Raw genomic sequence first — 17,963 nt, 5'->3', positions numbered from 1 at the left:
AGATAAGTAGGAAAAGCCCGGCAAAGTACGGGTTCATTGTTAGCACCGTTAAAGAACATCATAGATTGAAACTTTTTTATATGAGCTCGGGGGTCACCGAACCCCTTATATGGTTCCAGCGTTGTAGGCAATACAAAGTTTTTTGGTATCTGGAACTTAGTGATCTCGTCAGAAAAGGGGTTCTCGAGGGTTAGCTTCTCCTTTGGTGGAGTGATATTCAGGGGATCTGTGTGGCCCTGCGCCGAGCTTTTAGAGCTTTCTCCTTCCTGCTTTCCATTGTTCTACGTGGATAGTTCAGCTATCCTTCGCACCTTTGCCTGGAGTTCGGTGATCTGAGCCAAGAGCTCTGCCTGTGTGGGTTGGGGGTTCCCATTATCAGCCATGTCCGAGGATAGGGAATCCTGCAAAACAAGGTAAGACACTAAATAAAATGGATGGTGAGGTCATATATATTCGGACCCCACGGTGGGTGCCAAGTGTTTCGTCCTGGCACTGGGGTGGCCGAGCTTAGCGACTCTGAGCAAACAGTCGTCGGAGAGGAAGAGTTATGCGTCGGCCTGGATCGAACACCGCGGCGGGAATACCTGCAAAAGATACTCTGACACTCAAGTTAGTGATAATCTCGAGTGAGAGTAATTAAGTAAATATGAAGACTGAGAATGGAACCTGAGACTTAGCCGAGGATATTAGCTCGGTTTTATAGGAGTTGTTTTTACCCGTTAGTGGATAAGTCCTAGTTTGTAGGTTGGTTATGATATTCTATTTTGGTGATTAAGTTTGTTGAGCACGTTTCCTATTTCTTCGAATGGGTGAGGCCGAGTTTATTTGTTCACGTGCCGAGGTTTTTGGGCGGCCGAGGATAAGGGTGATGTATCAGATGGTGATACTGGTTATACTTGTATAAATACATAAAGATGATGGTAATTGTGATCATGATTCTCTCCTTGTATGTATGATCGTGGAAAAGTTGATATGTTGCTGTTTTGTGATAAATATATAATAAACTCCATGAATAGAGAATGTGATTTATGGAAATAATGGATGTCTGGGCTCTTGGGGCTTATGAACAAAGTTAATTAAGCATAAATAAGTGTTAATGGGATGAATTATATTAAAGGAAGGGCTGAAAACTTAAAATGAACAAAAATGAACTAGGAGAGTTAAAACAGATTCTGCAGAATCAATTCCAGCTAAAGCAGTAGCTTCTCAAAATTTCTGCTCTCACTCCAAACTTTCAAAAATTATGAAAGAAATTTTTTATAAAACTTTGAGAAGTCTATCTCATTTTCTTAAAATTTTAGAAAATTTTTAGTTGTATATTGGAAGATATAAATTTTTAGATTTTTTTTATTATTGTAAAACGAATTTTTTAGCTTTTAAATAAAAAATTTTCAATCTGCATATCTTTTAATCTAAAATGGCTTTTGAGGTTCTTCCAAAAGCTAATGAAAGTTTGAGATGTCTAGAGTGGATGAGTTACTTTTTAAGAGTCATACATATTTTACAGAAAAAGTTATGAAACTTACAAAATAATGAGCTCACTATTCGGTTCAGTAGAATGTGTGATGGCACCAATAACTTGTTTAAATTACTGGCATCAATATATAAGTCTAATTGGTGTGCAACCAATTTTATGTAAAATTTTAAGGTGTCTAATTTGTTTCCTCAAAAGTTTATAAGTTTTAGTTGTATATAGGGTGTTCGTGATGCGGTTTGGTTCGGTTTTTGAGGAAAAAGTTATCCGATCCGATCGTCTAATTAAATTGCAGTTCGGTTTGATTCGGTTTTTTTATCAATACCATCCGAACCAAAGCAAACCAATTAAAATCGATTTGGTTCGGTTCGGTTTTTTAATCAATTTAGAAAAAATACTACCATACTATTTCACAAAGTCATAGCATTGAAATCGACAAACACAAATAATAATAGCTAACAAAGTCTTGATCTAATAAAATTTAACGACAAAAGGAATTCAAATACAACAATTAAAGAAGTTTAATAGTTCAACAGTCAACACAACTGAAAATAAAAATAAAAATAAATTGTGATTAAAAGATAACAAAGCTAAGCTGTTTTCTTCAACAAAACAGCTAAATGTTTTAATGCAAACCAACCTGAAATAAAAAAAAAGTTACATAATGATAATGATAATGATAATGATAATGATAATGATAATGATAATGATGATGATGATGCATCTATTCTCTACTCTAAAGTTGAATTGGCATTGGTGCTCTATATGAGAGTGAGGGTACAAGTCCAATATCTATAGCTCCAGTGACATCATAATATACATATACCAGAATGACCAAAATTTAAAAGTATCAGTGCCAATAAAATTAATCTTAGGAAACAGCTACATGAAATGAAACCATGGTGATAGTAGTGTATATGCATCATGCAATGAAATAATGAGGAATATGTTTGATAAAAGTATGATAATTAATTAAGCACCGCAAGACATCACTATGTGACTGGAACTTTATATCCCCAGAGTATATTGACATTAGAGTTTTTTACCGGTAAAGAGATTCATAGAAACAGTTGCATTGTAGATATAGTCTCTAAACCGACAAAAATTCCAACGTACAAACGTTTTGGGTGTCACAAGTAACAAACCCCTTTAAAAATTGTTAACCGAGTATTCAAACCTCGGGTCGTCTTCTCAAGGAACTGCGAGGAAGTATGTTCTTATTATTGGCTATAAAGGTTGTAATCGGGGTTTAAAAGATGAGAGGCAAGTAATTTGAATGACAAGTAAGGTAAATGGCAATTAAAGTAAATAAATATTGTAAAACAGACTTTTGGCAGGGTAAGAGAAATTGGAGGTCCAACGCAGTTATCTCTCTCAACTATAATGAAAGTTGAATCTAAACTCTACTTGATCAACCTGTACTAGGGCAATGGAAAGTCAATGGACTAATTGAATTGACCTTTGAATCCTATTTATTTCCTAAGAAAAGGTTGGGATTACTTAAGTTCAGCTCAATTAGCAAGATAACGATTATCAGTTATGTTGAGTTTAATAACTGTTGAGTTACTGAATTCTTACCCAGGACCAAAAGGGGAAAAAATAAAATTGCTGGAATAATAAAAATATCCTTAGATGGGAAGCAATGGTAACTTAAATCAAAGAGAACAATCATAAACTGAAAATACCTCAAATATTATTAATTCAGATAACAATCTATAACATGGATAAAATTCATAAATTCACTGATCAATTCAAGTGCTGGAATAAATAAAAGTAAAAGGAAGCTAAAACAAAGGAACGTAAAACCTGGATTGAGAGTCACTCTTAAAGCAAGAAGAAATCCTAAATCCTAATCCTAAAAGAGAGAGAGGAGAAGATCTCCCTCTCAACTAAATCTAAATCATTGAAAAGTAAAATATGCGAGCTCTCTTTGAATGGGTGTATTCCCACACTTTATAACCTCTGGTCTATGCTGTCTGTACTTGGATCTGGGCCAAAAAGGGCTTCAGAAATCACTGGGGGTGCATTCTATAAATTCTGATACGTGGCCTCTGTCACGCGTCCGCGTGGGTCACGCGTCCGCGTGGGTCACGCGGTCGCGTCATTCGGAGCTTTTCCTTGCCACGCGGTCGCGTCAGTCATGCGACCGCGTCATATGCGTTCTGCTTAGGTCACGCGGTCGCGTCAGTCATGCGGCCGCGTCGCTGCATCTTCACTTCTGGCACGCGATCGCGTCATCCATGCGATCGCGTGGATACCAGTTTCCTTAAAGCTCCGCTTTGCTTTCTCCTTCCATTTTATATGTTTCCTTTTCCATCCTTTAAGTCATTCTGCCTTAGAAAATCTGAAACTACTCAACACACTAATCACGGCATCGAATGGAAATAAAGGTAATTAAAATAATTAATTTTAAAGCTTAGGAAACATGTTTTTCATTTACATCACATAATAAGGAAGGGAAAGTAAAACCATGCAATTAATGTGAATAAGTAGGTGAAGGATTGTATAAATCACTCAAATTAAGCACAAAAGAACTCATGAAATATGGGTTTATCATATATACCATGAAGAAAATAAGCAAGTAATGTATACATTCGTTCACATTATGGAAGAAGAAAAATAAAACAAATATGGATGTTAAAGGGTGAAAAGTTGCTGAAAATCCTCAACGCAAGATCAGCAAAAGAAGTATGAAACTCTGCTTTTAATTGGAAGTGGAGGATATGGATAAGCAAAGAGCAAGAGGAAAGTGGTCAAGGCAGCCCAAAAAGCTATTCCTGCAACAAAAGTAGGAAGGTGAGTGATGAGCGGATTATTTATACGCTTTTTGGCATTGTTTTTAAGTAGTTTTCAGCATGTTTTAATTAATTTTTAGTATATTTTTATTAGTTTTTATTCAAAATTCACATTTCTAGAATTTACTATGAGTTTGTGTGCTTTTCTGTGATTCCAGGTATTTTCTGGCTGAAATTGAGAGACCTGAGCAAAAATCTGATTCAGGCTGAAGAAGGACTGCAGATGCTGTTGGATTCTGACCTCCTTACACTCGAAATGGGTTTTCTAGAGCTACAGAAGTCCAACTGGCGCGCTCTCAATTGCGTTGGAAAGTAGACATCCAGGGCTTTCCATCAATATATAATAGTCCATACTTTGCTCAAAGATAAATGACGTAAACTGGCGTTCAACGCCAGTTCCATGTTCCATTCTGGCGTTAAACGCCAGAAACAGGTTACAAGTTGGAGTTAAACGCCCAAAACAGGCTACAACCTGGCGTTTAACGCCAGAAACAGCCTAGGCACGTGTAAAGCTCAAGTCTTAGCCCCAGCACACACCAAGTGGGCTCCGGAAGTGGATTTCTGTACTATCTATCGTAGTTTACTCATTTTCTGTAAACCTAGGTTACTAGTTTAGTATTTAAACAACTTTTAGAGATTTATTTTATACCTCGTGACATTTTTACACTACACTTTGTATTTCTGACGGCATGAGTCTCTAAACCCCATGGTTGGGGGTGAGGAGCTCTGCTGTGTCTCGATGAATTAATGCAATTACTACTGTTTTCTATGCAATCACGCTTGTTTCTATTCTAAGATATTCACTCGCACTTCAATCTGATGAATGTGATGATCCGTGACACTCATCATCATTCTCACCTATGAACGCGTGCCTGAAAACCACCTTCGTTCTATCTGCAATAGCTTGAGTGCATATCTCTTGGGTTTCTAATCTAAGATTAGAACCTTCGTGGTATAGGCTAAAATTATTGGCGGCCATTCTTGAGATCCGGAAAGTCTAAACCTTGTCTGTGGTATTCCGAGTAGGATCTGGGATGGGATGACTGTGACGAGCTTCAAACTCGCGAGTGCTGGGTGTAGTGACAGACTGGTGCACGAAATGGTGATCATCAATGGCGCCAACAGCTTGGTACGCACAATTGTAATCTCAACTCTTTATCACAACTTCGCACAACTAACCAGCAAGTGCACTGGGTCGTCCAAGTAATAAACCTTACGTGAGTAAGGGTCGATCCCACGGAGACTGTTCGCTTGAAGCAAGCTATGGTCATCTTGTAAATCTCAGTCAGGAGGATTCAAATGGTTAGGGAGAATTGATAATTAAAATATGAATAAAACATAAAATAAAGATAGAGATACTTATGTAATTCATTTGTTAGAATTTCAGATAAGCGTATGAAGATGCTTTGTTCCTTCTGAACCTCTGCTTTCCCATTGCCTTCATCCAATCATTCATACTCCTTTCCATGGCAAGCTTTATGTTGGGCATCACCGTTGTCAATGGCTACTTCCCGTCCTCTCAGTGAAAATGTTCCAAATGCGCTGTCACCGCACGACTAATCATCTGTCGGTTCTCGATCATGTTGGAATAGGATCCATTGATCCTTTTGCATCTGTCACACGCCCAACACTCGCGAGTTTGAAGCTTGTCACAGTCATCCCTTCCCAGATCCTACTCGGAATACCACATACAAGGTTTAGACTTTCCGGATCTCAGGAATGGCCGCCAATAATTCTAGCCTATACCACGAAGACTCTGATCGTAGATCAGAAGGCTAAGAGATACGCATTCAAGCTTGCTTTCATGTAGAACGGAAGTGTTTGTCAGGCACGCGTTCATAAGTGAGAATGGTGATGAGCGTCACATAATCATCACATTCATCATGTTCTTGTGTGCGAATGAATATCTTAGAGAAGAAATAAGCTTGAGTTGAATAGAAAAATAATAGTACTTTGCATTAATTCATGAAGAACAGCAGAGCTCCACACCTTAATCTATGGTATGTAGAAACTCCACCGTTGAAAATACATAAGTGAAAATAGTCTAAGCATGGCCGAATGGCCAGACTCAAAGGTCTAAGGACTAAACATCCAAAGATGAAAATATAATAGCAAAAGGTCCTATTTATAGAAAACTAGTAACCTAGGGTTTACAGAAAAGAGTAAATGATGCAGAAATCTTCTTCCGGGCCCACTTGGTGTGTGCTTGGACTGAGCATTGAAGCTTTCACGTGTAGAGACTTTTCTTGGAGTTAAACGCCAGCTTTTGTGCCAGTTTGGGCGTTTAACTCTAGCTTTTATGCCAGTTCTGGCATTTTGACGCCAGAATTTTTATGCTAACTTTGAACGCCAGTTTGGGCCATCAAATCTCAGGCAAAGTATGAAGTATTATATAATGATGGAAAGCCCAGAATGTCTACTTTCCAACGCAATTGAGAGCGCACCGATTGGGCTTCTGTAGCTCCAGAAAATCCACTTTGAGTGCAGGGAGGTCAGAATCCAATAGCATCTGCAGTCCTTTTTCAGTCTCTGAATCAGATTTTTCCTCAGGTCCCTCAATTTCAGCCAAAAAATACCTGAAATCATAGAAAAATACACAAACTCATAGTAAAGTCCAGAAATGTGATTTTTATTTAAAAACTAGTAAAAACATAATAAAAACTAACTAAAATATACTAAAACAATGCCAAAAAGCGTATAAATTATCTGCTCATCACAACACCAAACTTAAATTGTTACTTGTCCCCAAGCAACTAAAAATCAAATAGGATAAAAAGAATAGAATATACAATAAATTCCAAAAACATCTATGAAGATCAGTCTTAATTAGATGAGCGGGGCTTTTAGCTTTTTGCTTCTGAATAGTTTTGGCATTTCACTTTATCCCTTGAAGTTCAGAATGATTGGCATCTATAGGAACTCAGAATTCAGATAGTGTTATTGATTCTCCTAGTTCAGTATGTTGATTCTTGAACACAGCTACTTTATGAGTCTTGGCCGTGACCCTAAGCATTTTGTTTTCCAGTATTACCACCGGATACATAAATGCCACAGACACATAACTGGGTGAACCTTTTCAGATTGTGACTCAACTTTGCTAGAGTCTCCAATTAGAGGTGTCCAGAGCTCTTAAGCACACTCTTTTTGCTTTTGGACCACGACTTTAACCGCTCAGTCTCAAGTTTTCACTTGACACCTTCACGCCACAAGCACATGGTTAGGGACAGCTTAGTTTAGCCGCTTAGGCCAGGATTTTATTCCTGTGGGCCCTCCTATCCACTGATGCTCAAAGCCTTGGATCCCTTTTTTATTTTATCCTTGCCTTTTGGTTTAAAGGGCTATTGGTTTTTTCTGCTTGCTTTTTTTTTCTTTCTTTCTCTCTTTTTTTTCTCTTTTTTTTTCGCATATACTCTTTTTTTTTCTGCAAGCTTTTCACTGCTTTTTATTGCTTCAAGAATCATTTTTATGATTTTTCAGATTATCAAATAACATTTCTCCTTTTCCATCATTCTTTCAAGAGCCAACAATTTTAACATTCATGAACAACAAATTCAAAAATATGCACTGTTCAAGCATTCATTCAGAAAGACAAAAGTATTGCCACCACATCAAAATAACTAAACTGTTTTAAAATTTGAAATTCATGCACTTCTTTTTCTTTTTGCAATTAAAAACATTTTTTCATTTAAGAAAGATGATGGATTCATTTTCATAGCTTTAAGGCATAGACACTTAGACACTAGTGATCATGTAATAAAGACACAAACATAAATAAACATAAAGCATAAAAATTCGAAAAATAAAAAATAAAGAATAAGAAAATTAAAGAACGGGTCCACCTTAGTAATGGCGGCTTGTTCTTCCTCTGGAAGATCTTATGGAGTGCTTGAGCTCCTCAATATCTTTTCCTTGACTTTGTTGCTCCTCTCTCATAACTCTTTGGTCTTCTCTAATTTCATGGAGGAGGATAGAATGCTCTTGGTGTTCCACCCTTAGTTGTCCGATGTTGGAACTTAATTCTCCTAGGGAGGTGTTGATTTGCTCCCAATAGTTTTGTGGAGGAAAATACATCTCTTGAGGTATCTCAAGAAGTTCATGATGAAAAATTTCCTCATGCTCTTGTCCATGAGTGAGATCTCTTGTTTGCTCCATCCTTTTCTTAGTGATGGGCTTGTCCTCATCAATGAGGATGTCTTCCTCTATGTCAATTCCAGCTGAATTACAAAGGTGACAAATGAGATGAAGGAAGGCTAACCTTGACAAAGTAGAGGACGTGTCTGCCACCTTGTAGAGTTCTAGGGATATAACCTCATGAACTTCTACTTCCTCTCCAATCATGATGTTGTGGATCATGATAGCCCGGTCTATAGTAACTTTAGACCGGTTGCTAGTGGGAATGATTGAGCGTTGGATGAACTCCAACCATCCCCTAGCCACGGGCTTGAGGTCATGTCTTCTTAGTTGAACCAGCTTCCCTCTTGAATCTCTCTTCCATTGAGCGCCCTCTTCACAAATGTCTATGAGGACTTGGTCCAACCTTTGATCAAAGTTGACCCTTCTAGTGTAGGGGTGTGCATCTCCTTGCATCATTGGCAAGTTGAATGCCAACCTTACATTTTCCGGACTAAAATCTAAGTATTTCCCCCGAACCATTGTAAGCCAATTTTTAGGGTCCGGGTTCACACTTTGATCATGGTTCTTGGTGATCCATGCATTGGCATAGAACTCTTGAACCATTAAGATTCCGACTTGTTGAATGGGGTTGGTGAGAACTTCCCAACTTCTTCTTCGAATCTCATGTCGGATCTCCGGATATTCACCTTGTTTGAGCTTGAAAGGGACCTCGGGGATCACTTTCTTCTTGGCCACGACTTCATAAAAGTGGTCTTGATGCACCTTTGAGATAAATCTCTCCATCTCCCATGACTCGGAGGTGGAAGCTTTTGCCTTCCCTTTCCTCTTTCTAGAGGTTTCTCCGGCCTTTGGTGCCATAAATGGTTATGAAAAAATAAAAAGCAACACTTTTACCACACCAAACTTAGAAGGTTTTCTCATCCTCGAGCAAAAAAAGAAAAAAGAGAGTAGAGGAAGAAGAAATAGAGGAGATGGAAGGGGTAGTGTTTCAGCCAAGGAGGTGAAGTAGTGTATAAGATGTGTGAAAATGAAGGAGTGAAGATGTGTTTATATAGGAGTGGAGAGAGGGTATGGTTCGGCCATGTATGGGTGGATTTGGGAGGGAAAGTGTTTTGAATTTGAATGGTGAGGTAGGTGGGGTTTATGATGGGTGGATGTGGATTGGTGAAAGGTTTATGGAGAAGAGAGTAGGATTTGATAAGTGAGGAATTTTTGGGGAAGAGGTATTGAGGTGATTGGTAAAGGGTATTTGGGGAAGAGTGTTGTGAAAAGGTGTGAAGAAGAGAGAGAGTAAGTTGAGGTTGGTTGGGATCTTGTGGGGTCCACAGATCCTGAGGTGTCAAGGATTTTTCATCCCTGCACCAATTAGGCTTGCAAAACGCCCTTTATTGCCAATTCTGCCGTTAAACGCCAGGTTGCTGCCCATTTCTGGCATTTAACGCTAGCTTCTTGCCCTTTTTTGGTGTTAAATGCCAGTCTGGTACCCATTTCTGGCGTTAAACGCCCAAAATGGTGCTAGACTGGGCGTTTAACGCCCATTCTGCTGCCCTTACTGGCGTTTAAACGCCAGTAGCCTTTTCCTCCAGGGTGTGCTATTTTTCATTCTATTTTTTAGTTTGTTTTTGCTTTTTCAATTATTTTTGTAACTTCACATGATCATCAACCTACAGAAAACATAAAATAACAATGGAAAATAGAAATTTAACATAGATAAGTAAAATTTGGGTTGCCTCCCAACAATCGCTTCTTTAATGTCAGTAGCTTGACAGTGGGCTCTCATGGAGCCTCACAGATACTCAGAGCATCTCAACACCAAACATAGAGTTTAGTTGTGGCCTCCCAACACCAAACTTAGAGTTTGAATGTGGGGATTTTGTTTGACTCTATATTGAGAGAAGCTTTTCATGCTTCCTCTCCATGGTTACAGAGGGAGATCATTGAGCTTTAAACACAAAGGAGTCCTCATTTACTTGAAGGACCAATTCTCCTCTGTCAACATCAATCACAGCTTTTGCTGTGGCTAGGAAGGGTCTGCCAAGGATGATGGATTCATCCATACACTTCCCAGTGTCTAGGACTATGAAATCAGCAGGGATGTAGTGGTCTTCAACCTTTACCAAGACATCCTCTACAAGTCCATAAGCCTATTTCCTTGAATTGTCTGCCATCTCTAGTGAGATTCTTGTAGCTTGTACCTCAATGATCTCTAGCTTCTCCATTACAGAGAGAGGCATGAGGTTTATGCTTGACCCTAGGTCACACAGAGCCTTCTCAAAGGTTATGGTGCCTATGGTACAATGTATTGAGAACTTTCCAAGATCTTGTCTCTTTAGAGGTAATTTCTGCCTAGTCAAGTCATCTAGTTCTTTGATGAGCAAGGGAGGTTCATCCTCCCAAGTCTCATTACCAAATAGCTTGGCATTTAGCTTCATGATTGCTCCAAGGTATTTAGCAACTTATTTTTCAGTAACATCTTCATCCTCTTCAGAGGAAGAATACTCATCAGAGCTCATGAATGGCAAAAATAAATTCAATGGAATCTCTATGGTCTCAGTGTGAGCCTCAGATTCCCATGGTTCCTCATTAGGGAACTCTTTGGAGGCCAGTGGATGTCTAGTGAGGTCCTCCTCAGTGGAGATCACTGCCTCTTCCTCCTCTCTAGGTTCGGCCATGTGGGGTATGTTGATGGCCTTGCACTCTCCTTTTGGATTCTCTTCTGCATTGCTTGGAAGAGTACTAGGAGGGAGTTCAGTAACTTTCTTGCTTAGCTGACCCACTTATGCCTCCAAATTTCTAATGGAGGACCTTGTTTCAGTCATAAAACTTTGAGTGGTTTTAATTAGATCAGAGACTACAGTTGCTAAGTCAGAGTGGCTCTGCTTAGAATTCTCTGTCTGTTGCTGAGAAGATGATGGAAAAGGCTTGCTATTGCTAAACCTATTTCTTCCACCATTATTGTTGTTGAAGCCTTGTTGAGACCTCTATTGATCCTTCCATGAGAGGTTTGGGTGATTTCTCCATGAAGGATTATAGGTGTTTCCATAGGATTCTCCCATGTAATTCACCTCTTTCATTGCTGGGTTCTCAGGATCATAAGCTTCTTCTTCAGATGAAGCTTCTTTGGTACTGCCTGTTGCTGCTTGCATTCCAGACAGACTTTGAGAAATCATATTGACTTGTTGAGTCAATATTTTGTTCTGAGCCAATATGGCATTCAGAGTATCAATTTCAAGAACTCCTTTCTTCTAATTTGTCCCATTATTCACAGGATTCCTTTCAGAAGTGTACATGAATTGGTTATTTGCATCCATTTTAATGAGTTCTTGAGATTCTGTAGGCGTCTTCTTCAGATGAAGAGATCCTCCAGTAGAGCTGTCCAATGACATCTTGGACAGTTCAGATAGACCATCATAGAAAATACCTATGATGCTCCATTCTGAAAGCATGTCAAAAGGACACCTTCTGATCAATTGTTTGTATCTTTCCCAAGCTTCATAGAGGGATTCACCTTCCTTCTGTTTGAAGGTTTGGACTTCCACTCTAAGCTTGCTCAATTTTTGAGGTGGAAAGAACTTTGCCAAGAAGGCATTGACTAGCTTTTCCCAAGAGTTCAGGCTTTCTTTAGGTTGTGAATCCAACCATGTTCTAGCTCTGTCTCTTACAGCAAAGGGAAAAAGCATAAGCTTGTAGACCTCGGGATCAACCCCATTGGTCTTGACAGTGTCACAGATTTGCACGAATTCAGCTAGGAACTGATGAGGATCTTCCAATGGAAGTCTGATGAGCGGATAATTTATATGCTTTTTGGCATTGTTTTTAGTATGTTTTTAGTATATTTTAGTTAGTTTTTATCATATTTTTATTAGTTTTTATTTAAAATTCACTTTTCTGGACTTTACTATGAGTTTTTGTATTTTTCTGTGATTTCAGGTATTTTCTGGCTGAAATTGAGGGACCTGAGCAAAAATTTGATTCAGAGGCTGAAAAAGGACTGCAGATGCTGTTGGATTCTAACCTCCCTGCACTCGAAGTGGATTTTCTGGAGTTACAGAAGCCCAATTGGCGCGCTCTCAATTGAGTTGGAAAGTAGACATTCTGGGCTTTCCAACAATATATAATAGTCCATACTTTTCCTAAGATTTGATGGCCCAAACCGACGTTCCAAGTCAGCATAGAAATTCTGACGTCAAAACGCCAGAACTGGCATAAAAGCTGGAGTTAAACGCCCAAACTGGCACAAAAGCTGGCATTTAACTCCAAGAAAAGTCTCTACACATAGAAGCTTCAATGCTCAGCCCAAGCACACACCAAGTGGGCCCGGAAGAAGATTTCTGCATTAATTACCTATTTCTGTAACCCTAGGCTACTAGTTTTCTATAAATAGGACCTTTGATAGATACTTTTCACGGAAAGAATTTTATATACCTTTTGATCTTTATGTTCATGTTTGGGGAGGCTGGCCATTCGGCCATGCCTAGACCGTGTACTTATGTATTTTTAACGGTGGAGTTTCTACACACCATAGATTAAGGTGTGGAGCTCTGCTGTTCTTCATGAATTAATACAATTACTATTGTTCTTCTATTCAATTCATGCCTACTTCTTCTCTAAGATATTCATTCGTTCTTCAACTTGATGAATGTGATGATCCGTGACACTCATCATCATTCTCACCTATGAACATGTGCCTGACAACCACCTCTGTTCTACTAGCAATGGCTTGAATGCGTCTCTCTTGGGTTTCTAATCTAAGATTGGAACCTTCGTGGTATAGGCTAGAATCAATTGGCGGCCATTCCTGAGATCTAGAAAGTCTAAACCTTGTCTGTGGTATTCCGAGTAGGATCTGGGAAGGGATGACTGTGACGAGCTTCAAACTCGCGAGTGTTGGGCGTGTGACAGACGCAAAAGGATCAATGGATCCTATTCCAACATGATCGAGAACCGACAGATGATTAGCCGAGCGGTGACAGCGTATTTGGATCATTTTCACTGAGAGGACGGGAAGTAGCCATTGACAACGGTGATGCCCAACATAAAGCTTGCCATGGAAGGGAGTATGAATGATTGGAAGAAGGCATTAGGAAAGCAGAGGTTCAAGAGGAACAAAGTATCTTCATACGCTTATCTGAAATTCCTACCAATGAATTACATAAGTATCTCTATCTCTATCTCTATCTCTATCTTTATTTCAAGCCGACAATCTCCGTGGGATCGACCCTTACTCACGTAAGGTATTACTTGGACGACCCAGTGCACTTGCTGGTTAGTTGTGTGGAATTGTGGCAAAGTGTGATTCACGTTTGAGAGCTCCAAGTCTTTGGCGCCATTGTTGATGATCACAATTTCGTGCACCAAGTTTTTGGCGCCGTTGCCGGGGATTGTTCGAGTTTGGACAACTGACGGTTCATCTTGTTGCTTAGATTAGGTAATTTTACTTTTTATTTTCGAATTTTTTTTTTTAAAATACAAAAAATTTTTCTATTTTGTTCTTCAGAGTTTTTAAGAATGAATTCTAGAGTTTCATGATGATCTGTTGAAGTCTGGCTGGCTGTGAAGCCATGTCTAATCTTATTGGACCGAGGTTTCAACTTATCATCACAAGAGCTTGTTGATTTCTATCAATTTTGCTGTTGTGAGCAATGATCTGCTAAAGCTTGGCTGGCCATTGGCCATGTCTAGTGTTTTGGACCGCAGCTTTCATTGAAAGCTTGGCTAGCTAGTAAGCCATGTCTAATTTCTAGACCAGAGTCTTAGACTAGCATTGCAATGATTCCTGGAACTCTTATTAAAAATTTTGAATCCCTTTATTTTCTTTTCCACTCAATTTTCGAAAAATCACAAAAAAAAATTTTAAAATCATAAAATCAAAAATAATTTGTGTTTCTTGTTTGAGTCTAGTATCAATTTTTAAGTTTGGTGTCAATTGTATGTCTTTATTCTTCTTGCATTTTTCGAATACATGCATTATGTTCTTCATTGATCTTCAAGATGATTTCCTTGCTCTGATCTTTGAATTCTCTTGTTTTGTGTCTTTTGTTGTTTCTTATATGCATTTTCAAATTGTTATAGTCCTTAGTATACAAACTTCTAAGTTTGGTGTCTTGCATGCATTGTTTATTTGATCTTAGTTGCATTTTTATTGTTTCTCATCATTAAAATTTCAAAAAAAATTTCAAAATTGTGTCTTTTCAAGTCAATAACACAGAGAATTGAAGATTCAGAATATTCAGCAGAGGAATTACACAGAAAAAGCTGGGCGTTCAAAACACCCAGTGAAAAAGAAATTCTAGCATTTAAACGCCAGCCAGGGTATCTAGCTGGGTGTTAAACTCCCAAAAAGGTAGGATTTTGGGCGTTTAACACCAAGAGGACACTAGAGGGAAGATTTTGTTTTTAATTCAAATCTTTTTCAAATATTCATAATTTTTCAAAATCAAATCTTTTTCAAATCATATCTTCTCAATCATATCCTTTCAAAATCAATTTCTTTCTATTTTTTTATTTATTATTATTTTCAAAAATTCTTGCTACAGTTAGTAATTTAATTCAAAAATTTTCAAGTTGTTACTTGCCTATTAAGAAAGGATCAAATTTTAATTTTAGAATCATATCTTCTAATTTCTTGTTAGTCAAGTAATCAACTTTAATTTTAAAACTTTCCTTTTTTTTATTTGATTCTCAATCATATCTTTTCAATCACATCTTTTTCAAAATTAAGTTTCAATCATATTTCTTTGATTTCTAATTTCAAAATCTTTTTCAAAAATCACTTTATTTCTTTCCCAATCTTAGTTTTCGAAAATCATCAATCAAATTTTCAAATTTCTTTTAATTTTTTCAAAATCTTTTTAATTTATTTTCAAAAATTCTTCCCCTCTTTTCACACCCTTCTATTTAAGGACTAACACCCCTCCTCAATGAGCAATTCGAACTCTATCTCCCTTGATAAGTTCGAATTCTCTCTTCTCTTCCTCCTCCTTCTATTCTTCTTTTCCTCTGACACCTCAAGGAATATCTATACTGTGACATAGAAGATTCCATATTTTTTTCTTATCTCTTTTCATATGAGCAGGAGCAAGGACAATGGCATTCTTGTTAAAGCTGATCCTGAACCTGAAAGGACCTTGAAGAGAAAGCTAAGAGACGCTAAAGTACAACTCTCTATAGAGGACCTAACAGAGCTTTTCAAATAAGAAGAAGACATGGCAGCCGAAAACAACAACAATGCCAACAATGCAAGGAAGGTGCTTGGTGACTTTACTGCACCTACTCCTGACTTCTATGGGAGAAGCATCTCAATCCCTGCCATTGGAGCAAACAACTTTGAGCTTAAGCCTCAATTAGTTTCTCTGATGCAACAGGATTGCAAGTTTCATGGACTTTCATTGGAAGATCCTCATCAGTTCTTAGCTGAATTCTTGTAAATCTGTGACACTGTCAAGACCAATTGGGTTGATCCCGAGGTCTATAGACTTATACTTTTTCCCTTTGCTGTAAGAGACAGAGCTAGAACATGGTTGGATTCACAACCTAAAGAAAGCTTAAACTCTTGGAAAAAGCTAGTTAATGCCTTCTTGGCAAAGTTCTTTCCACCTCAAAAATTAAGCAAGCTTAGAGTGGAAGTCCAAACCTTCAGACAGAAGGAAGGTGAATCCCTCTATGAAGCTTGGGAAAGATACAAGCAATTGATCAGAAGGTGTCCTTCTGACATACTTTCAGAATGGAGAATCATAGGTATCTTCTATGATGGTCTATCTGAACTGTCCAAAATGTCATTGGACAGCTCTGCTGGAGGATCTCTTCATCTGAAGAAGACGCCTGCAGAAGCTTAGGAACTCATTGAAATGGTTGCAAATAACCAATTTATGTACACCTCTAAAAGGAATCCTGTGAATAATGGGACAAATCAGAAGAAAGGAGTTCTTGAGATTGATACTCTGAATGCCATACTGGCTCAGAACAAAATATTGACTCAACAAGTCAATATCATTTCTCAGAGTCTGTCTGGAATACAAGCAGCAATAGGCAGTACCAAAGAAGCTTCATCTGAAGAAGAAGCTTATGATCTTGAGAACCCAGCAATGGAGGAGGTGAATTACATGGGAGAACCCTATGGAATCATCCAAACCTCTCATGGAAGGATCAATAGAGGGCTCAACAAGGCTTCAACAACAATAATGGTGGAAGAAATAGGTTTAGCAATGGCAAACCTTTTCCATCATCTTCTCAGCAACAGTTAGAGAATTCTAAGCAGAGCAACTCTGAATTAGCAACTATAGTCTCTGATCTAATTAAAACCACTCAAAGTTTCATGACTGAAACAAGGTCCTCCATTAGAAATTTGGAGGCACAAGTAGGTCAGCTGAGCAAGAAAGTTACTGAACTCCCTCCTAGTGCTCTTCCAAGCAATACAGAAGAGAATCCAAAAGGAGAGTGCAAGGCCATTACCATAACCCACATGGCCGAACCTGGAGAGGAGGAAGAGACAGTGATCGCTACTGAGGAAGACCTCAATGGACGTCCACTGGCCTCCATGGAGTTCCCTAATGAGGAACCATAGGAATCTGAGGCTCACACTGAGGCCATAGAGATTCCATTGAATCTACTTCTACCATTCATGAGCTCTGATGAGTATTCTTCCTCTGAAGAGGATGAAGATGTTACTGAAGAATAAGTTACTAAGTACCTTGGAGCAATCATGAAGCTAAATGCCAAGTTATTTGGTAATGAGACTTGGGAGGATGAACCCCCATTGCTCATCAAAGAACTGGATGATTTGACTGGGCAGAGATTACCTTTGAAGAGACAAGATCCTGGAAAGTTCTCAATACCTTGTACCATAGGCACCATGACCTTTGAAAGGGCTCTGTGTGACCTAGGGTCAAGCATAAACCCCACGCCTCTCTCTGTAATAGAGAAACTAGGAATTTTTGAGGTGCAAGTTGCAAGAATCTCATTAGAGATGGCAGATAATTCAAGGAAACAAGCTTATGGACTTGTAGAGGATGTCTTGGTAAAGGATGAAGACCATTACATCCCTGCTGATTTCATAATCCTAGAGACTGAGAAGTGTATGGATGAATCCATCATCCTTGGCAGACCCTTCCTAGCCACAGCAAAAGCTGTGATTGATGTTGACAGAGGAGAATTGGTTCTTCAAGTGAATGAGGACTCCCTTGTGTTTAAAGCTCAAGGATCTCCCTCTGTAATCGTGGAGAAGAAGCATGAAAAGCTTCTCTCAATGCAGAGTCAAATAGAGCCCCCACATTCAAACTCTAAGTTTGGTGTTGGGAGGCCATCATCTGCTTTGAGAATCTGTGAGGCTCCATGAGAGTCCACTGTCAAGCTATTGACATTAAAGAAGCGCTTGTTGGGAGGCAACCCAATCTTTACTTATCTATGTTAAATTTCTATTTTCTATTGTTATTTTATGTTTTCTGTAGGTTGATGATCATGTGAAGTCACAAAAACAACTGAAAAAGCAAAAACAGAATGAAAGACAGTATTAAAAATAGAACACCCTGGAGGAGAAACTTACTCGCGTTTAAACGCCAGTA

At 38.6% G+C, this 17,963-nt stretch overlaps 2 non-coding genes across 2 annotated transcripts; one reads left to right on the top strand and one right to left on the bottom strand.

Moving 5' to 3' along the window:
• The first annotated feature begins 11,843 nt into the window (after positions 1 to 11,843).
• Positions 11,844 to 11,951, top strand: LOC112761348 (small nucleolar RNA R71). Its single transcript, XR_003181748.1, has one exon. It is a non-coding gene; the product is annotated as a small nucleolar RNA R71 (small nucleolar RNA).
• A 4,062-nt stretch (positions 11,952 to 16,013) lies between these two features.
• On the bottom strand, positions 16,014 to 16,117 carry LOC112761865 (small nucleolar RNA R71). Its single transcript, XR_003182237.1, has one exon. It is a non-coding gene; the product is annotated as a small nucleolar RNA R71 (small nucleolar RNA).
• Between the last annotated feature and the right edge of the window lie 1,846 nt (positions 16,118 to 17,963).

This window comes from Arachis hypogaea, chromosome 16, assembly GCF_003086295.3.
Source record: "Arachis hypogaea cultivar Tifrunner chromosome 16, arahy.Tifrunner.gnm2.J5K5, whole genome shotgun sequence".
Taxonomy (NCBI): domain Eukaryota; kingdom Viridiplantae; phylum Streptophyta; class Magnoliopsida; order Fabales; family Fabaceae; genus Arachis; species Arachis hypogaea.
This window is presented reverse-complemented; position numbering and strand designations above follow the sequence as displayed.